The following is an 18,783-nucleotide window of genomic DNA, read 5'->3' on the forward strand; positions in this document are numbered from 1 at the left end:
GAGATAGAAAAACATAAAAACAGAGATAGGAAACAAAAAAGAACTAGTCAGAAATGAAGAGTATAATAACTGAAATGAAGAATACCTTAGAAGGAGTCAACAGTAGATTACATGAAGCAGAGAATTGAATCAGTGATTTAGAAGATAAAGTAGCAGGAAACACCCAATCAGAACAACAACAAGAAAAAAGAATCCAAAAAGATGAGGCTAGTTTAAGGGACCTCCAAGAAAACATCAAGCATATTAACATTTGTATCATAGGGATACCAGAAGGAAAACAGAAAGCACATAATCAAAAACCTATTTGAAGAAATAACAGAAAACTTCCCTAACTTGGCAAAGGAAATAGACATACAAGCCCAGGAAGTGCAGAAAGTCTCAAATGAGATGAACCCAAAGAAGATCACACCAAGACCCATCATAATTAAAATGCCAAAGTTTAAAGACAAAGAGAGATTCTTAAAAGCAGCAAGAGAAAAGCAGTTACTTATCTACAAGGAAGCTCCCATTAGATTGTCAGCTGATTTCTCAACAAAAACTATGCAGGCCAGGAGGGATTGGCATGAATTATTCAAAGGGATGAACAACAAGGACCTACAACCAAGATAACACTACCCAGCACATCTATCATTTAAAATTGAAGGACAGATAAAGAGCTAACCAAATAAGAAGAAGCTACAGAAGTTCATCACCACCAAACTAGTATTATAAGAAACGTTAGAGGGACTTCTTGGAGAAGAACAAGGAGAAGAAGGTAGAAAGGAAAAAAGAAAGAAAGGAAAAAAGGAAGGAAGGAAGGAAGGAAGGAAGGAAGGAAGGGGAAGAGGAGGAGGAGGAAGAGAAAAATAAAAAATATAGATGAATAATAAAGTGGCAATAACTACATATCTTTCAGCAATTACTTTAAATGTAAACGTATTTAATGCTCTAATCGAAAGATAGGCTGACTGAATGAAAAACAAGACCCTTACATATGTTGCTTACAAGAGACTCACTTCAGAGTGAAAAACACACAGACTGAAAGTAAAAGGATAGAAAAAGGTATTTCATGAAAATTGAAACAAACGAACAAAAAGCTATTGTAGCAATACTTATACCAGACAAAATAGACTCTAAAACAAAGCCTATAGCAAGAGACAAAGAAAGACCCAGTAATCCCACTTCTGGGTATTTACCTGAAGAAACCCAAAACACAACTTTGAAAGGACATGTATATCCATATGTTCATTGCAGTGTTATTTACAATAGCCAAGATATGAAGGCTATCTGGTTGTCTATCATCGGATGAATAGATAAAGAAGAAGTGGTACATATATACAATGGAATATAGTCAGCCATAGAGAAGAATGAAATCTTGCCATCTGCACCAACACGGATGGACCTAGAGGGTATTGTGCTGAGTGGAATAAGTCAGACAGAGAAAGACGACTGTCATATGATTTCACTTACATGTGGAATCCAAAGGACAAAATACACAAAACAGAAACAAATTCATAGATACAGAGAACATTTTGATGGTTGCCAGATGGGAATGGGATTAGGGGGGGTGGAAGAAAATTGAGAAAAGATTAAGAAGTACAAATTAATAGTTATAAAATAGTCATGGGGTTATAAATTATAGCATAAGGAATATAGTCAACATTTTAAAAAATATGTATGGTATCAGATGGGTACTAAATATTTTAGGGTGACAACTTCATAAGTGATATAAATATCTAATCACTATGTTGTATGCCTGATACTAATATTATAATTCAAAAAGAAAAAATAAAAAAAGAGAGAGATACCTCTTGTGGCCAGTGATCATAATGCATCTTTATGTGAGTAGTGTGACTGAGTGGAGCCTCTGACTCTAAAATAGCAAAAGGGAAAAAAATAGATAGTGATGGTTTATTATTGTATTTTCTTCTAAATTTCAATTTACCTTTTGATTCTAATTCACCATATAAAGCAGGTAAATTCATTCTGCAAATATAATCAAGGGATGTTCATATTGCATTAATAGATTGCTTTAGTTTTGTACTTCTCACAACTTAATTATTTAGAGCCCAATTCCCTTATTCAACATTAGCATATTAAGGCGAAATCTAATTTGCAGTAAGCAGCTTGAGGCCACAGAATCACAGAAAAAAGTAAATGGAGGCAAGTGAATATGTTGAATTTTTTTTTATCTCATCAACACATCCAGTAGCTGATGGATATAGTCTTCTCTTGCATCTTTTAGTTTTTAGTTCAGTAAAATAATGTGGATATTTTGGCAGATTTGCTTGCATTTTAAAAACCTTTGTTAGTTTCTCTTCCAAATAGGGGGTAATATCTGTCATTGGGCTAAAAATAAATAAGATAAGGAGGAAAAAGGAGAAAAGAAATCAGACAAGTGAAAATAGTGTGACAAATTTTGTCCTGTAGAAGATGACAGGTAAATGTTTAATCACTTTACATTTGGATCATTTACACTTCTAGGTTGTTGTTATCTAGCAGTATTAAACTTGTCAAACCACCCATCACTCTCTCTGCCCAAACTGTTGTATGGTCTACCTAAGAATCTATTCCAAGATCAGGATGGAGATTTTTGAATTAAGTAATAGGTAAATTAATACAAATTAGAAAATTACCTCTACAGATCATCTATTGTGAGCCCAGTCATTTGCCAGGCACTATACTTGGTAATAATTGAAAGGGAAATGTCAACTGGCCTTCTCCTCAGTGTTCTTGGGGTATATATAAGCATTATTTTCCACGTATTAACGTGATATAACAATGCGTCAATGTAGAGTCAAGAATAAACATGTGTCTTTACACAAAATTCTGAAAATGCTAGAGCAGCAGTCTCCAAACTTTTTGGCACCAGGGATGGGCATTCCTATGAGAATCTAATGCCTGATTATCTGAGGTGGAGCTGAGGTGGTGATGCTAGCACTGGGCAGTAGCTGCAAATACAGATGAAGCTTCTCTAGCTTGCCTGCCACTCACCTCCTACTGTGAGGCCCAGTTCCTATAAGGCTACAGTTCAAGTGTCCTAGGGGTTGGGAACGCCTGTGCTAGAGGACTTATAAATAGAAGAGGTCAGGAAAGTAATGTTTAGGTATAGTTTGTTCTCAACTGCTAAGTAGAAAGCATAGATAAATCCATGGCTAGGCAGAAAGAATGAAATAACCCTTGCATGTGGATTTTGAGGGAGGGGTATGGAGGAGAGATCAGCTTGAAACTCTCTCAAACACTATATGAAGCCATATGAGTTTGGCCATTAAAAAGATAACACCCACATAAAATAATTGTCTTCTCTTAAAATGAGATCTGAACTCTAGTTTGAAGCTCCAGTGATGGGTAATTCGGTGGAAGCTGCCTTTGGCAATTTGCAAAGAACTGTCTGAAGATACAGCTTTGCTATTCCTTAATGACAATATTTGTCATTAAGGAGAAGAAATGAGTCATGGTCAAATTACACAAGTTCATGCGTTAGTTTGACTGACTCATCTACTATGTCTGGTTTCTAGCTTCCTCTAACTTGGTTTAATTGACAAAGAAATCTAGATTTTGAGTGACCCCAAAACAATTCATTAATGGGGTGTCTGGGAGAGAGATTTAAAAATAGCTTTATATTCCTGTTACAGGAAAGTATGCAATCAGCAAGTACTATGTTTAGATAAGCCTATTACATGTTTTAAAAAGTGGCTATGGTAGTTCTATCAAATAGTTCACAGAATTCAAAAACTAAATCTCTATCTAGGCTTCAAAAGAGTCTTCACTGTGGAACACCAGAAACAGTAATAGCTTTGGAGACAGACAGTATTGCTTTAAATCTCTACTCTTCTCTTTGTCATTTATTATCTGTGTAACCTTGGACATATCTATTCAATTCTTTGAGTTTTGGTAGACTTATCTGTCACAGGGTTGTCATGTTTATTAAATGCCGTGGTATACTTAACTATTCAGCAAAGTGCCTCAAATAGAGTAACCCCTTAACAAATATTAGTTACTATCATTATTATTATTATATTTATCAGACACTGTTGCCATTACACTTTTCTTCCTTGAAGGCAAAACCTCATTTTTCTGAAAAGTCCAACCCTCCTAGATGTGACTTAGATAAATTCTGATAATTTAAGCAATTTGAGATGGTCCCAGGGACTTTGCCAGACACTAATTTAGTGTTTGCCTCTGGCCAATGAAAATGTGATGGGAGGTCTATTGAGAAACTTTTTGGAATGGTTCTTTTACTCCAACAAAGGGACAAGAGGAAGAAATAGTTTATCTTCTCTTGCATGTTGTTTGTATTCCTGTATATGACACATAGGACTGACATAGCTATGGAAGACAATAAAGGATACTGGACAAAGACAAAGGCAACATGTAGAAAACAGGAACATGTAAAAAGAAACATGTAAAAAACAGAAGCAACGTCAACATAGAGCCACTGAATTTAGAAATAGAGCTGAATACTTAACGGTTAGTGAGAAACTTATTTTCCTTTATTTTAAATGCTATTTAAAGTATATTTTCTGCTTCCTGCATTCTCAAACATCCTAAATGATACATTATTAAATAAATTATTATTTTTTCTCCTGGCTCTATTCCTTCCATATATAAACAAAGACATGCATGCATGCATACATATATACATGCATATGTACATACTTACATAGGTAAACATACACACATATATACGAAAGAACAAGGCTTCCTACACACAAGAAGGCCAGTCTCATGTCTGAACCTATTGAATAGTCAGCCTATTGAATAACAATTCAATTTTATCTGATTTGGCTGCGATTGACTAAGAGCCTGCTATGGTAAATGATCGCGAGTTGCACAAGGATAAATAACACAGTCTTTTCTCTCAACTGACTTATAGTAAGGCACAGAAAATAAGTACATAAATAACTATCATCCAAAGTTGTATGCAGTATATACCTTAGAAGAGGTAGAGGCTGAGAAAAGAAAGAGCACAAGAGGTAGGTTGTGATCGCTGACCATAGAAGCATCCATTTGTATAATAAATAATGTGTTATTGTTCCTTTCATTTGGCATTAAAATCAGTACCTTTAATTTTATAGAAATGTTGTCTCTTCTTAGGGATAATCACTAATATCTAATTCTTATTTCCTCTCTAATGTTTATGTCCCCCAACCCATTTAATATTATCAAGCCCAGAACAGAAATACTGTCTCTTATCTCCATACATTCTTCCTATATCTATTTGTTTATTGTGTAGATTGAGTTTTGAGATTCAAAAATCTCTTCTTCTCACTCTGATTTATGAAAATTTTTTAAAACTAAAAAGATGAGAATTGACTTTTTGGTTCTTCACTATTCTACTGTGGTTTCCAAACCCTGGGGCAGAATGCCTAGATGGGTCCTGGATATGGAGATATGTAGAAGAAGGGTAGGGAAGAAGGATGAGGACACAGGAAATTTCATAGAATAAAAAATACATAGGATGATGCGAAATACCATATCTCTACACATGAAAAGGCAATAGAATATGAACCAGTGACAGAGGGAAGTATACTGGAGAAATTGTGTTGAGTAGATTTTTGAATAAAGACTGGTAGCAAAGAAGACAGAGATATTCTTGAAAGGAGGGGTAAAGGTACAGAAGAGGGTGAATTTCTTGTGATCATGTGGGAATGGTATTGAGAACATTTGAGGAGTTAGGAACAAAGGCTGAAGTACTTTAATTTGAACCAATAACTGATCTATCTGATGCACCAATGTATCTACATGTATGCATCTCCCGTCTCAGATTCATCTTGTCTGTTTACACGAATTTTTTCAGAGTTTTTGAATGCAGTTGTTTTTAACTTGGCTTTCTTCACTTCAAGATAGAGACACCCTAAGAAAGCGTTCCGGTTCTCTCTCCCAGGCTGCCACAGCTCTTTAAGTAGACATTTGAAGAACTGTCAGCATCAAGGGATAGAAAGCGGAAAGGGCAGACAAGGAAACAGAAGGCAGTGCAAAAAAATAAGAAGTGCTGTGGTCACTGGCCATTGTGCCAATTTCATGCTTTCACACCTTTGAATGAGTGTTCAAAGTGTTTCATTTTGGGAGCCTCAGACAGTGGAGCACTGATTGCAATGGCTTCAGGCATTTCAGGGCACAGCTGGCCACTCGGCCACCTCTGTGTCCATGGCAGTTTTCTAAAAATAAGGGAAATAAAATATAGGTTATTTTCAGCTCTGATGGGTGAACCTCACTGTGAACAACTGCAGGATCAGTATTGTTTTTTTTCCTTACTTTTTTTCTTTTTTTTTTCTAACACAACCCAAGCCACGTCATCTTTGAGGAATATGATACTTCTTTCACATAGTATGGAGGAAATAGCAAGAAAGAGACATGCCATTTAAGATATATAATACCAAATTCTGATCCTGGGTTATCCCAGTGGTCTAGCCAGTCTCGAATTCTGTTTTAAAGAAGGAAGCAAAAAATAGAAAAATAAAAGCTGAAGGAGGAGCAGACAAATATTCTAAAAATGGGTTATACTTGCTAAAAAACACGAACAAAAATACTTAATAAATGGTTTTATATGAAATTATTTAGTAAATATAATTAAGTTTTTATTAAACCTATTTAATGTGTAGCCATATTACCTTTTATAATAAGGAATGTGCTGAAGTGTCCCCAAACTGTTTCTTCTTCTGCACTCTCCATCAGAGAGCTAGATGTCAGAACACCTGAGTTCTAGACCAAGTTCTGCCACTTACTGGTTACTTTACAGATATTCCATTTGTCCAGTCACTTAATTTCTATGCGGCCTCAATTTATTTATCAGTAAAGTGAGGATTAAAATATCTGTTTTCATATAACATAAAGTCACAGAATTAAAACCTGAGGAATTATAGAGGTCATTTAGTTAATTTATTTTATTTTACATATGAGAAAGTTATGGGGTCACACAGTTGGCTAGTGGAATATTTTTAATGAGCACCCAGCTGTCCTACTTACTGACATGCGTATTTTACACATTATTATCATTATTTTTGTTTCACATAGATCTTCTATTCCTGTAAATCTGGTCCACACATCCCTACTCCAACCATCAATATCACAAAGCCTTCTATTTCCTCACAATTGGCCACCTTTTTGGAAATCCTTTGTGTATCTCAGTAACAACTACATAAGCAAACCAAGGATACACTCATACTGGCAGCCTGCCCTGACTGCCCTTGCAAACACAGTCATCTTCTCCTTTAGGAACCGTGTAACACCTAACAGCTTTATCACTTAAATCATCCATCTACAGATCAGTGACTAAGACATGCAGCAGCCAAAGCATGACAGAGGACCCTGACTCACACCTACTTCTTTGTGTTCTCAGAGACTGGAACTGTGCCTTGAGCCATAATTTCCTTATATGCAAAAGGAGAATAATAATAGTATGTATATCACAGGACTTTTGTAAAGTTTTAACTTTATGCATACAAGTCAACTTAGAGCAATGCTTGACATACTGTATGTTATTCATGATTGTTGTTGTTGATGATGATGATGATGATGATGATGATGATGATAATGCTCTGTGGCAGTAAAGGATTGTCTTCTGGAGGAGTGCTGACCAAATCCCCAAACACCATTACTAACAGGGACATGTTAGAAAGTAAAGAAATAATTAAGCTAAGTGCTTCTTCATCCTTCTTTAAAGGGAATTTCATTTCTTAATTCCCTGAATACTTGAGATTGCCTAAATTTCTTAGAGCCAAATTGAAAATACAATAGGATGTATATTTCTAGAGCAATTAAGCTTTCGCTGCTTTGCCTTAGGGTTCCGATTTCTTATACCTTTGGTTCATAGGTAATGAGAGTTCAAAATCAGTGACATTTCTGGATCTTTTAGAAAGCACTGGATCCCTATAAATTTTAAAGACTTCTACATGCATGGATATAGGGGAGATATAGGCTTTCTTTTACATTTGAGGAGACATTGGTACCAGAAATATCTTTCCTTATACCTAGAGTTGCTAGAAACTTTAGACACTAAATTAGCAGCCATGATCACACATTTTGCTATGAAGGGGGCATGAACTAATGAGAGGCAGCATAAAAAGTACTCTCAACTGGAACGCAGGATATCGGAGTCTCCAGCTAAAGTTGCCTTTAGGTCAATGTAATCTGCATACTACTGAGGCACATCTTAAGGCGGCTCGTTCTTAACTCCCAAAGTGCCTCACATCAGTTAAACAATTAATTCATCAACAGAATATGACTATGTGTAGGGACCTTAAAAATTATTGACTGCGTAGTGGTGACAGGAGAAGAAAGTTTTTTTCCCATAGTGTGTCTTGTTTGACAGATAAGATTTCAAAAATATAAAAGTATATACAGTTCTTCACTCCTTTCCCTTTATATTGCAAGTAGATCTTGTAGCCATAGTCAGTTTGGGGCATTGGTATAGAATAGTCTAATCTTTTTATATCATATTATAGTGGGATCATTTAAAGAATTGATCTATTAGTACATGGTTAACATACTTTTATATTCTTTGGAAATAATTGATCTGTTTGTAGATATTTACTCTGAATATAACATTTCATGTATACCTCTTTAAAAATAATTTATCACTTTATAGTATCGAGTTTATATATACTACCTTCCTAATATACTATGTAAACTTTAAGGATAAGAAATATTTCAGTTTTATATGTATTTTCTCCGAGACCTACCACGATATCTGATACATAAATTAGCCTAATTAGCCTTAAAAAAGTACTGATTTATGCCCATGGTCCTAGCATAATGATAACTAGAACTCCCTTTCACACATAAAATAATTCTTGTTAGATGATATATTAGTTTTTCAACCTACTTATATATGCGTTCTTCCGAAATATTTGTAAATGATGTATCCTCAAAATGAGACCCTCCTTTTGATTGAGTTATTTGTCGATACTTATTTTCTGTTGTTCAAGCTAATCATGGAGCTCCTGAGAGCAGCAGATATGTGATGAGAGCAACCATGAGAATTACTTCAGGAATAATAAAGATATAAATTTGATGTAAATTTGGAAGACTTTTAATTTTTTATTCAAATTAGGGATCCCTCTACGGACCTCCCCAAAGTAGCCTTATATCCTTATTTTTTTAAAATAAATTTAATATATTTATATGTGTCCAGGCTTTGTCCTAAGTTCTGAAATACAGCAGTGACTACAGAAGATATGTTGCTTTGCATTCATGAAACATAAAACTTAGTGAAGGAGGCAGACAGTACACAAAAACATCAAATACATAAACATATAATATAATTATGATACTTGCTAGGAAAGTGTCGAGGTGCTATAAAATCAAATATCAAGGTCCTAATGTAGATGAAAGTGTCAAGGGGTCACTTGCAGGCCCCCCAGGGGAAGTAGCATTGATGTTTGAATTTGAATGATCAATAGGACAAAGTTTGCAAGGAGTGTGGAGGAAGAGTGCTCTTGGATGAAGGAATAGCATACAGTGAAGTTCTGAAGTGGAAAAGAGCTTTGAGATTTTAAGAAACTGAAGATTGGCTAACAAAGTGTAGCAAAGGCTAGTGATGGAGATGAGGGTTGGTGCAAAGTGCTTTTGGAGTGAAAGCACAACGCCAAGTCATGAATATCTGGGACCACAACTGTTTCTGGTAGCAGCTTATTCTTTAATTTTGTCTTAACCCTGCTCAAATTAATAGGCCCAGAAACTATGCCAGAGGAACAATACTAATATTTACAGTTCACGAACTTTCTCCACATTTGATGTTTTCTTAACATTAAATATTCATTTACTCAAGGAGGGCAGGGCGAAAGGAGGCAGGGGGCAGGGACTTGGGAGTAGAAGAGAGTGAAGAGGAAGGCCAAATTTATTATTTCAAAGAAAACCACTCCCATCCCTGGATCTTTATTCTTTGAGAGTCCCTCTGCTCTTGTAAAGTCCTCTTCTTCCGAAGCATTTAAACCCCAGCTTGAAACATTACTGTGGATTGCAGTGGAAAGACTGTGATGTCACAAATGGGGGATTATGACTTCAGAAGGGAAATAAGAGAGCAAGACAGACTGTTTCAAGAGACTAAGATCTTTTATTTATGAGAATGTCTCTATTAATCAAAAGGGGAGAGAAATACCAAGCATATAGAAAATGACAGCAGAATTGTAGCTAAATAAAATGTTCTTCAAAATTATCCTGGCAATGTCACTTTCTCTTTAGAGGATTCCTGAGAAATGTTATTGCAGAGGATAGATTTGAGATTCCAAATCTCCCTATCCTCTGTGCTTGAGAAATACTTAGCCTTTGGGTAATCGAAAGTATAATCAGGCCATAGAGCAAGCTCTGTCACATTTTGCCTATAGTATAGAGTGTGATGTTGCCCATGGCTCTGTCTGTATATTCTTCATTTGGGTGCCTGAAAGAGCTTTCCTTCATTCCATTTCACCAGTAAAATCATTTGGTTCTGAGGTGTGCTTTTTTTTTTTTTTTTTGCAAGATCTTAACTATAAACTCAATTTCTTTAATAGGTGGAATGCATTCAAGTAATATTTTTCTTTTTCAGTGAGTTTGGGTAGCTGTGACTTTCAATAAAGTAGTCTATTTCATCTAAGTTATTGATTGAATTTATGAACATGGAATTGTTCATGGTGTCCTCTTACTACCCTTTAATGTCTACAGGATCAGAGTGATGTTTCTGCTTTCAACCCTGATATTGATAATATGTGTCTTCTCTATTTTTTTTTGATCATACTGGCTAAAGATTATTCAATTTTATTGTTCTTTTCAAATGAATTATTTTTGTCTTTATTGGTTATCTCTATTATTTTTCTGTTTAGAATTTCAGTTATTTCTATACTTATAGTATTTCACTCTTTCTGTTTGCTTTAGGTTTAATTGGCTCTTCCTTAGTTTCTTAATGTGGTGGCTTTGATTAGATTTTAGATCTGATTTTAGACCTTTCTTCTTTTCTAACATATGTACATAAGGCTGTAAGTTTCCTGTTAAGTGAATTTTGATAATCTGTATTTTAGTTTTTATTTAATTCAAAAGATTTAAAAACATTTTTCCGTTGATATTTTTCTCTTTGTGCCATTTGTGGCTATTTAGTACTGCATTGTTTAATTTATTATAAGTATTTGGAGATTTTATAGATATATTTCTGTTAATGATTTCTAATTTAATTATGCTATGTTCTGAGAAAATACTTTGCCTTATTCTATTTTTAAAATTTTGTTAGATTATCCTGGTGGATGCTCCATGGTCATTTTAGAAGAATATCTATTCTGTTGTTGTTACTTGGGTGTTCTGTAAGTATCAATAAAATTATGTAGATTGGTAGTGTTTTTAGGTAATATTTTTCATTTCTGATTTTCCTGCCTATTTGTTCTATCAATTATGAAGAGAGGAATGTTGAAGTCTTCATCTATAATTATGAATTTGTCTACTTCTTTCAGATCTACCTGGTTTGCCTTGTGTACTTTGGAACTCTGTTGTTTGGTTGATAGACATTTAAGATTGTTATGACTTCCTGAAGAATATATCCCATTGTAGTTATACAAGTCTTTCTCTCTCTCTCTTTCATAGTTTTTCTTGTCTTGAAGTCTAATTTGACAGAATAAATAGTCTCACTATCTTCTGTGTTGTTCTGTTTTGTTTTTTGAATGAGAAAAATAAGTTTTATTTTACCTTCATTTATTCAGGCTACCTTCAGGATTTTTAATTTTTTTTAATTTTTTTTTTTATTTTTGCTTTTCAGTTGTTTGAATGAGAAAGGCTTTGGTTTGGCTTTTTTGCTAGTTATCTCTCCTAGGGTTCTCTAAATCTTCTTGAAACTGTGGTTTAGTGTATATCATTGTTTTTGAAAAATTCCAGGCCATTATTTCCTCAATTTTGTTTTTCCTGTTCTCTGTTCTCCTTTTGGGATCCCAATTTCACACATATTAGATAATTTGATATCTCATAATTTTTAGAGATTCTCTTTTTCTTTTTTTCCTGTTTTTGTTTTGGTTTGGTTTGGTTTGGTTTCAGTTTGTAATTTCTTTGACCTATCTTCATGGTTTCTAATTCTTTCTTCAGATGTGTCAAATCTGATGGAACTGTTGAAGAAATTCTTCATTTGTCTAATTGCAAATTTTTATTTCTAACATTTCTATTTGATGTTTTCTTATAGATTCCATCTGTCTGCTGAAATTACCTATCTGATCTTACATGTTGTCTACTTTTCCTCTTCAGAGTCTTTATTAATCATTAATATTTTAAGTTCCCTGTCTGGTAGTTCCAATATCTTGTCAGTTTGAGTCTTGTTCTAAAATTTGTTTTGCCTCTTCAGAGTGTGTTTTTCTTGCCTTTTTATATGCCTAATAATTTTTATTCAAAGCTGAACATATTGTACATAACAATAGATACTGAAATAAAAAGTTTTCTGCATGGAGTTGAGCATATCGTTCCTTCTGTTAGGTTATTAGTGTGGGAGGTTTTTTTTGCCCCTCCCTCTTCCAGATGTAATGGTGAACATAGCATTATTCTGCTCTACCTGCAGGGGTAGAGACTTTTTAATTCCCCACTCCCTGCCTCATCCCACTCACATGCAATGGATTTACTCTGGTGTTCCCATGCAACAGTTGTTGTACCCTCCCTCATGTAAGGTAAGACATTTTTTCCTCATTTGCAATAGGAGAGATAGATCTGGAAGGATTTTTACTGGTTGCCTTCGTTGCCCCAACTCTAGCTTCTATGGAGTTTCACAAGTATCCTTAAGCTACAGATGTGGATGATCTTTCCCCTGCAGGTTAAAGTTTCTGTTCCTTGGGGACAATAGAGAAATGAGTCTGGATATAGTTTTAGTAATTGCCTTTATTCATCTCCCCTCACTTATACTGGCCCCACCAGTGCTCTCAGGCTACATATCTTTATACCCTCCTCGTGTATACTAGAGCTTTTTTTCTTTAGAGAAGATAGAGAAGGTAGACATTCATGTCTAGCCTCCATTCTCCTTCCCCAACTGCTATCAGGTTCTACCAGTGCCCCATGACTACAGGTTATGATGCTGTTCCCATTCCAAATGAATGATTTTATTCCTTAGGGGAGATAGATGGGATAGGTTTTGGCAGTTTTAGCAGTAGCTACTCTTCCCTTCCTCTGTAGGCATCATGAAAGAGCTTCCTCAGGAGGAATCAAATCTTTCCTCTATGTACATAATGGAGTCTCGGGAGGAAAACCCTGCAAGAATGTGTGAACCCCTCCTATGTCTGTGGCCCTCGGAGGCTCTACATTTTCACAATAGACCACATTCTAATTTTAGCTATTGTTTCAAAATTTATATTTAAATTGATTTATAGGTTTGTATGTTGTTAGGTGATATCTGACCCAGGTAAATAAATGCTCAAGTGTTCCTGTTTCTTTCAGGTGCTTGTTTCTCTCTCTTTTTCATGTGAGTTATTTGCCTACAACTTTGAAGGTTTTAATAAAATTCATTAATTCGTTGTTTGTCCAGCTTTTTTCTTGTTGTAGAAGTGAATATGATATTATTCAAAGCTCTTTATGTCTGAGCTAAAACCAGAAACCTCCAAGATTATGCTTGCACTCTAACTAATTGAATGAAAATCCTGCTGCTCACTACCAAAAAAATCACTTAAGGTTTATTTATATATGACTATATATTGAATGTTGATTTAAGAAAAAAACCACATTTAAATGTTTTATCATTCTCTCCAGGTTCTGATTTTTAAAATTTATTGTTGTAGTATGAGCTCTTGGCTTGATGAACCTTGACAGATGGACAATACAGTGAGAAAAAGAAAAGAAAAGCTAAAAATAGTCCTAATTTATGAGAACCCATGGGCATTTGAAAAAGTAGTTTCAATAGGAATATTCATCACTTAAGTATTATCCCTACCCCCATCCCAGAAAGGACATTCAACACAAGAACTACTTCAAAAGAGCTGATAGAAAGTTATACAAAAATATTTAATTAAATGTGGAACACATTCTCAAGTCAAGTCAATTTAGGATTGAATCAATTAAAATGTTGATCACTTACGATCCTAGAATGACAATATTTCAAATATTATCAATAAGACAACAATGGAAAAGCAAAAATTCTTTGTTATTGTTTTCATTGTTACAATAACAAAAAAATGTTATTTGGCTTCCCGGCCAGATCTATTGATTTAGGTGACTCCAAGTGTAAACTATTTCATAAAGCCTTCTTTATCATAAGCAAAAAGAAATAATTGTTTTCATGTCTAAAGCACTTATTTTCTTTACCACATCTAATCCTAATCTGAATCTAACTACATTATGAATCAAAATACATTGTGAATCAAAAGTGTGGAGATAAAGTTCAACTAAACAAAACCAAGCAAACTTAATTTATTTAGAGCTTGCTATAATAAACTAGTCAGCCATGATCACTTGAGTTTGGCAAAGACGCAAAGGCAGGCAGATGAGTGGGAAAACTTTATAGTAGAAAAAAATGAAGGCTTTAGGTAGCCCCAAATTGGAGGCTGTCAACATGGAGAAACTGCAGGTGGGCTAACTAGCAGCGGGGCATCCTACGATTGATTGGGGGTGCATATTTGCTTTCTTTGGTTGGTTTTCAACTGGAAATGGGGAAAAAAAATTATAGTGGTCGGTTATTAATCAAATCCTGGCCACTCTGGGCCAATTGTGATAAGGGTTATTAATATTATTATTATTATTACTATTATTATTATTATTTGCTTCCTATATCATTACTAGAGTTAGTGGTTTGACTTCCTGTAGGTGTGAATTATAGACAGAGAGCAGGCTGGTTTCTTGGGCTGGTTACTGTACAATGGATTGGTTTCCTGGGCTGGTTGCTACAGTTTGTGGGTCAGAGTTCTATTTTTTATATATGGTTTGGTTATTGAAATGACAGAAATGCACTGAATGCACTATTTGTGTACTCAGTCTCTCAAAGGCAAAGAAATAAAAACCCTAAAAGTCTAGACTTGTCCTGTTCACAATGACCTATCACTGGACTTCCTCTCAAGCAAGACATGCCCCAGATCTCAAAATTAATCTTGAACCAGAGTCATCTTCGTTAGGTACCTTAATCTTTGCTGAGAGAATGGTACACAGGAAAAGACTTCAAGAAGCCCTAGGGAAGTAAAAGGTTATGTATACTCATATTAATAACAATGTTGTTAGAAAAAACCCATCATAGTTTTGGATATAAACTATATTACTTAAATTTGACCTTTTCCTAATTTTTTAAATCTTGGATTTTTAAATTTGAGAATAAATTTGCAGATAATCAGGAGTATTGCTTTTAGACTCTATAAAAATTATTGGAAATACATTAGTTATTTCCAGTATTTCATGTAGCTTAACAGTAACAAATAAAAACTAAAATTAGACTGCACAAGCTAATAAAAATATTATATATTATCATTTTTCTTAATGCATTAATACTAATTGTACTTGATGAAATGAGTCTTTTAATATTAGTAACTTAGGTAGATCATTCTTCATAATAAATATGGAACATGTAAACTATTTCAAATAAGAGGTCTCTAGAATGTAAAGGACACACTTGTCGCTTTAAAGTAAAATAGTGGAAAACCTCTTGACAAACGAACATTAGGGTCTATTTCCACAATTTTGTGCCCATAACAGATTTGTGGTTCTAATATTTTTAAAAATTCTGAAATAAAGAGAACTATCTTTAGTGGGATTTATTAAACACAATTAGAGAATTTAGTTATATTTCTAAAGAAATATAATCAAGTCAAATACATAAATTCAGTTTAAATTTGTAAAATTTGAAATTGTAATAAATATAAATTCAAGATATATTTCTTAAAGGAAATGATTCTAGAAGTAGCCAAAATAGTATGTTATTTTTTTCCAAATTACTCTTTTAGGAAACTACTTTAACAAAACTAAAATTTATCATTAGTTTTCTGAGTAATAAAATGGTTGCATTAGAGAGCTTATAAAAGAACCCAATATTTAAATATTCTTCTTAGATTGAACTTTTATTATTGATTTGCTTATTATACCTTTTGCTATTAGAACATTAAAATGTAAACTTCCAAAATCATTGTAATTTCCCAATAGTGGAGCCTAGAATGACAATGTTCAAAATGCATTTATTTGTTAGCATAGTACATATATTTCCCCTTTATTATGCTACGTTTATTGGGTTAAAATGTTAAGAAATAATCTATGCCCTTCTCTCCACTCCATTTCTCCTTTTTGGGTCATTTCCATAGGGCTACGGTCAAAGAAGACTTGCTTTGCTCTCCTGGAATTCAGAGAAGAACTTGGAAAGAATCCTTAACAGGAAGATTTTTAAGCCTTACTCCATTGTCTCCTATGATGGCCCCAAATTAAATGACAGAAATGCACTGAATGCTAGCTTTTGAAAATTGGAATGGAAAATACCCATGTCCCACCATTTTAGTATAAAACTTATATGCAACTTTTGAAACCTTAATCAGGAAGAACTCAAGGCCAGAAAGAATTTTGCAAAGATGAGCTCCTTTTTCCTCTGTAAGTTCCAAAAAAATGCCTTAACAGAATAAAATGACACATTTCCAGAGACCAACTGCAATATCAAATCGTGCATTATTTCATCGCTGTATTAATGTTACCATTAGATTAGCAAAAACAAAAACCCTCAAGACACAAAATTTCCAAATACAATGGATAAAGATATGACACAAATAGTGATTACCTTAATTCTACTCTTAATGAAACTCATAATTTGGTGCATGAACTGTAGTTCTAGGCTACTTTGTACATATGATTTCAAAATGTAGTAATTCAAGGTGATCTTGTCATTGATTTATTATAGGAAACAAGGAATTATTAAGTGATATAACTTGGTGTGTATTTTACTCTGTTCATATAAACCAGTGAGGCAAGATCAATTTGTTTCTCGGTTGAATTAGTTTTCTTGTGGGCACCTCAAGCACACATTCAAGAACTGCTTCCAAGAAACAAATTTATTTCTTGAAATGATGGTCTTTATTGGCAACATCTAGTTCTTTTAATTTTACAGTTGGTTTCCCAGTTATGATCTCTGTTTTCATGAAGCATGAGAAAAATCCTAGAACAGTTAAATGTGCTTACTATATAGTTTATGAATTAGCTGCTTCTTTAAATTGGCAAAAGACATAGAATAAAACGTCACTCTCGGTAATTCAGTCCCTCAGTTCTTCTTTTTCTGACTCTCCCTGAACAATAAATTATTTGTCTTGCATGCATCACAGCTTTGTCATGGCAGGTATTAAATTATCATACACACGTACACAGACACACACACACACACACACACACACACCAATGAGAGAGAGAGAGAGAGAGAAAGAGATAGATATGAGATAAAGAGTGCAAGATCCCAGTTCTGGTTCTACTTCAGTTGTTCATATACTGTGTATCCTATAGATATCAAGATAGCATGTAAATCCTCTAAGCCCTGGGTTTGGGGAACTCAGAAATAGAAAAATACTTTGAAAAGGTAGAGTATGTGTTGAACATTATTTAAGGGAGTATTATTTTTCGCTCTGATATTACATCATTAAACAGCTCTGATAAAGCTAAGACACCTGTGGATTGTATTTGGTGTTTCTAACAAAGGAAAAAATATCACTCTTTGATGCCTTTCTGCTGCGTTTGAAGGAAGGAAGGAATGCAAGTGCATTTTAAATGACTCTTCCAGTTCTGTCAAGAAGAGCTTGCTCAGCCGGGAGGGACTGCCATTAGTGAGTAAGTGAGAAGTGACATGTTCTGTCTCTCAAAGGGTTTCTTCGTGTCCACTTTGGTAGCTCTCATTACATTGCCTGAATCCATTAAGACAGAAACAAGGTTATCCCATGAAATGTTTTGTGACTAAAGAGGACATGCAGCTCTTTAATCAGTGACAGAGCATCTCCTCTGACAAGACCGAGTGATACCGTGTGCTCTGGTCCCACCTTTGCTGCAGAGAGGGAATATCCCTTACAAGGACAGATAATATTCTCATTAAATTGCCATTGGCTGATCTATCAATGCCCAGTGAAAATAGCTATTCTGGATATGTTTAATGTAAATACATTTAAATGAAACCTCATCTTATATTATGTGGATATCTGATCCATGACAATTCAGCTAACACCTTGAGGTTATGAGATAACCGTGGGCTGGTTTCAGATTTTCCAGGCGTCAGGGTGACACTAGAGTATTAGCAAAGTGGGTAGGACTCCGTCTATTCCTAAAGTAAAACCTGAAGCTGCTAGGTGAGGAGACTGTGATGCCTGCCTCCTCATTTCTTAGCAACTGTCTCAAGTGGGATCTAAAGTGATTCTGTAACTTAAGGCCCTAGAGGAAAGAAAAAGTGGCCAGCAGTATGTGGCCGACCTCAGAGTATTTTAAAAAATATATGTGTGGGTGAATATCTGTCAGTGTGATATATGACATGGATAAAGAGTTATAGAAAGAACTAATCAAAAAAACTGACAGTGTTGGTTTTTGCACATATATACTAAATTGGAAAAGAATAAAACCTGGGTTAATGTAAAAAGGAAGTGGAGTTTAGAGTTTCTCTATTCTAACTGACTGGTTGGTAGATAAGGAACACAATGTCTAGAGAACTGAAATGACTAGCCCAGAGTTGCACCAAGTGTTACCACTTGTGTCTAAAATCCAGAGCTCTGCTTTCTGTTTGAGATCTATGAATTTTACAAACTATACCAACTACTTATTCTGAAAATATACCATTCACGTAGCTATGGCTCATTGCAAGTAATGACTTATCATCAACTGACAAATTCTTCTGCTCTGATGAACCCATATTTGCATAACTGTAGAACATCAACATGTCTCTCTTTC

The sequence above is a fragment of the Pteropus alecto genome, unplaced genomic scaffold (assembly GCF_000325575.1).
Source record: "Pteropus alecto unplaced genomic scaffold, ASM32557v1 scaffold146, whole genome shotgun sequence".
Taxonomy (NCBI): Eukaryota; Metazoa; Chordata; class Mammalia; order Chiroptera; family Pteropodidae; genus Pteropus; species Pteropus alecto.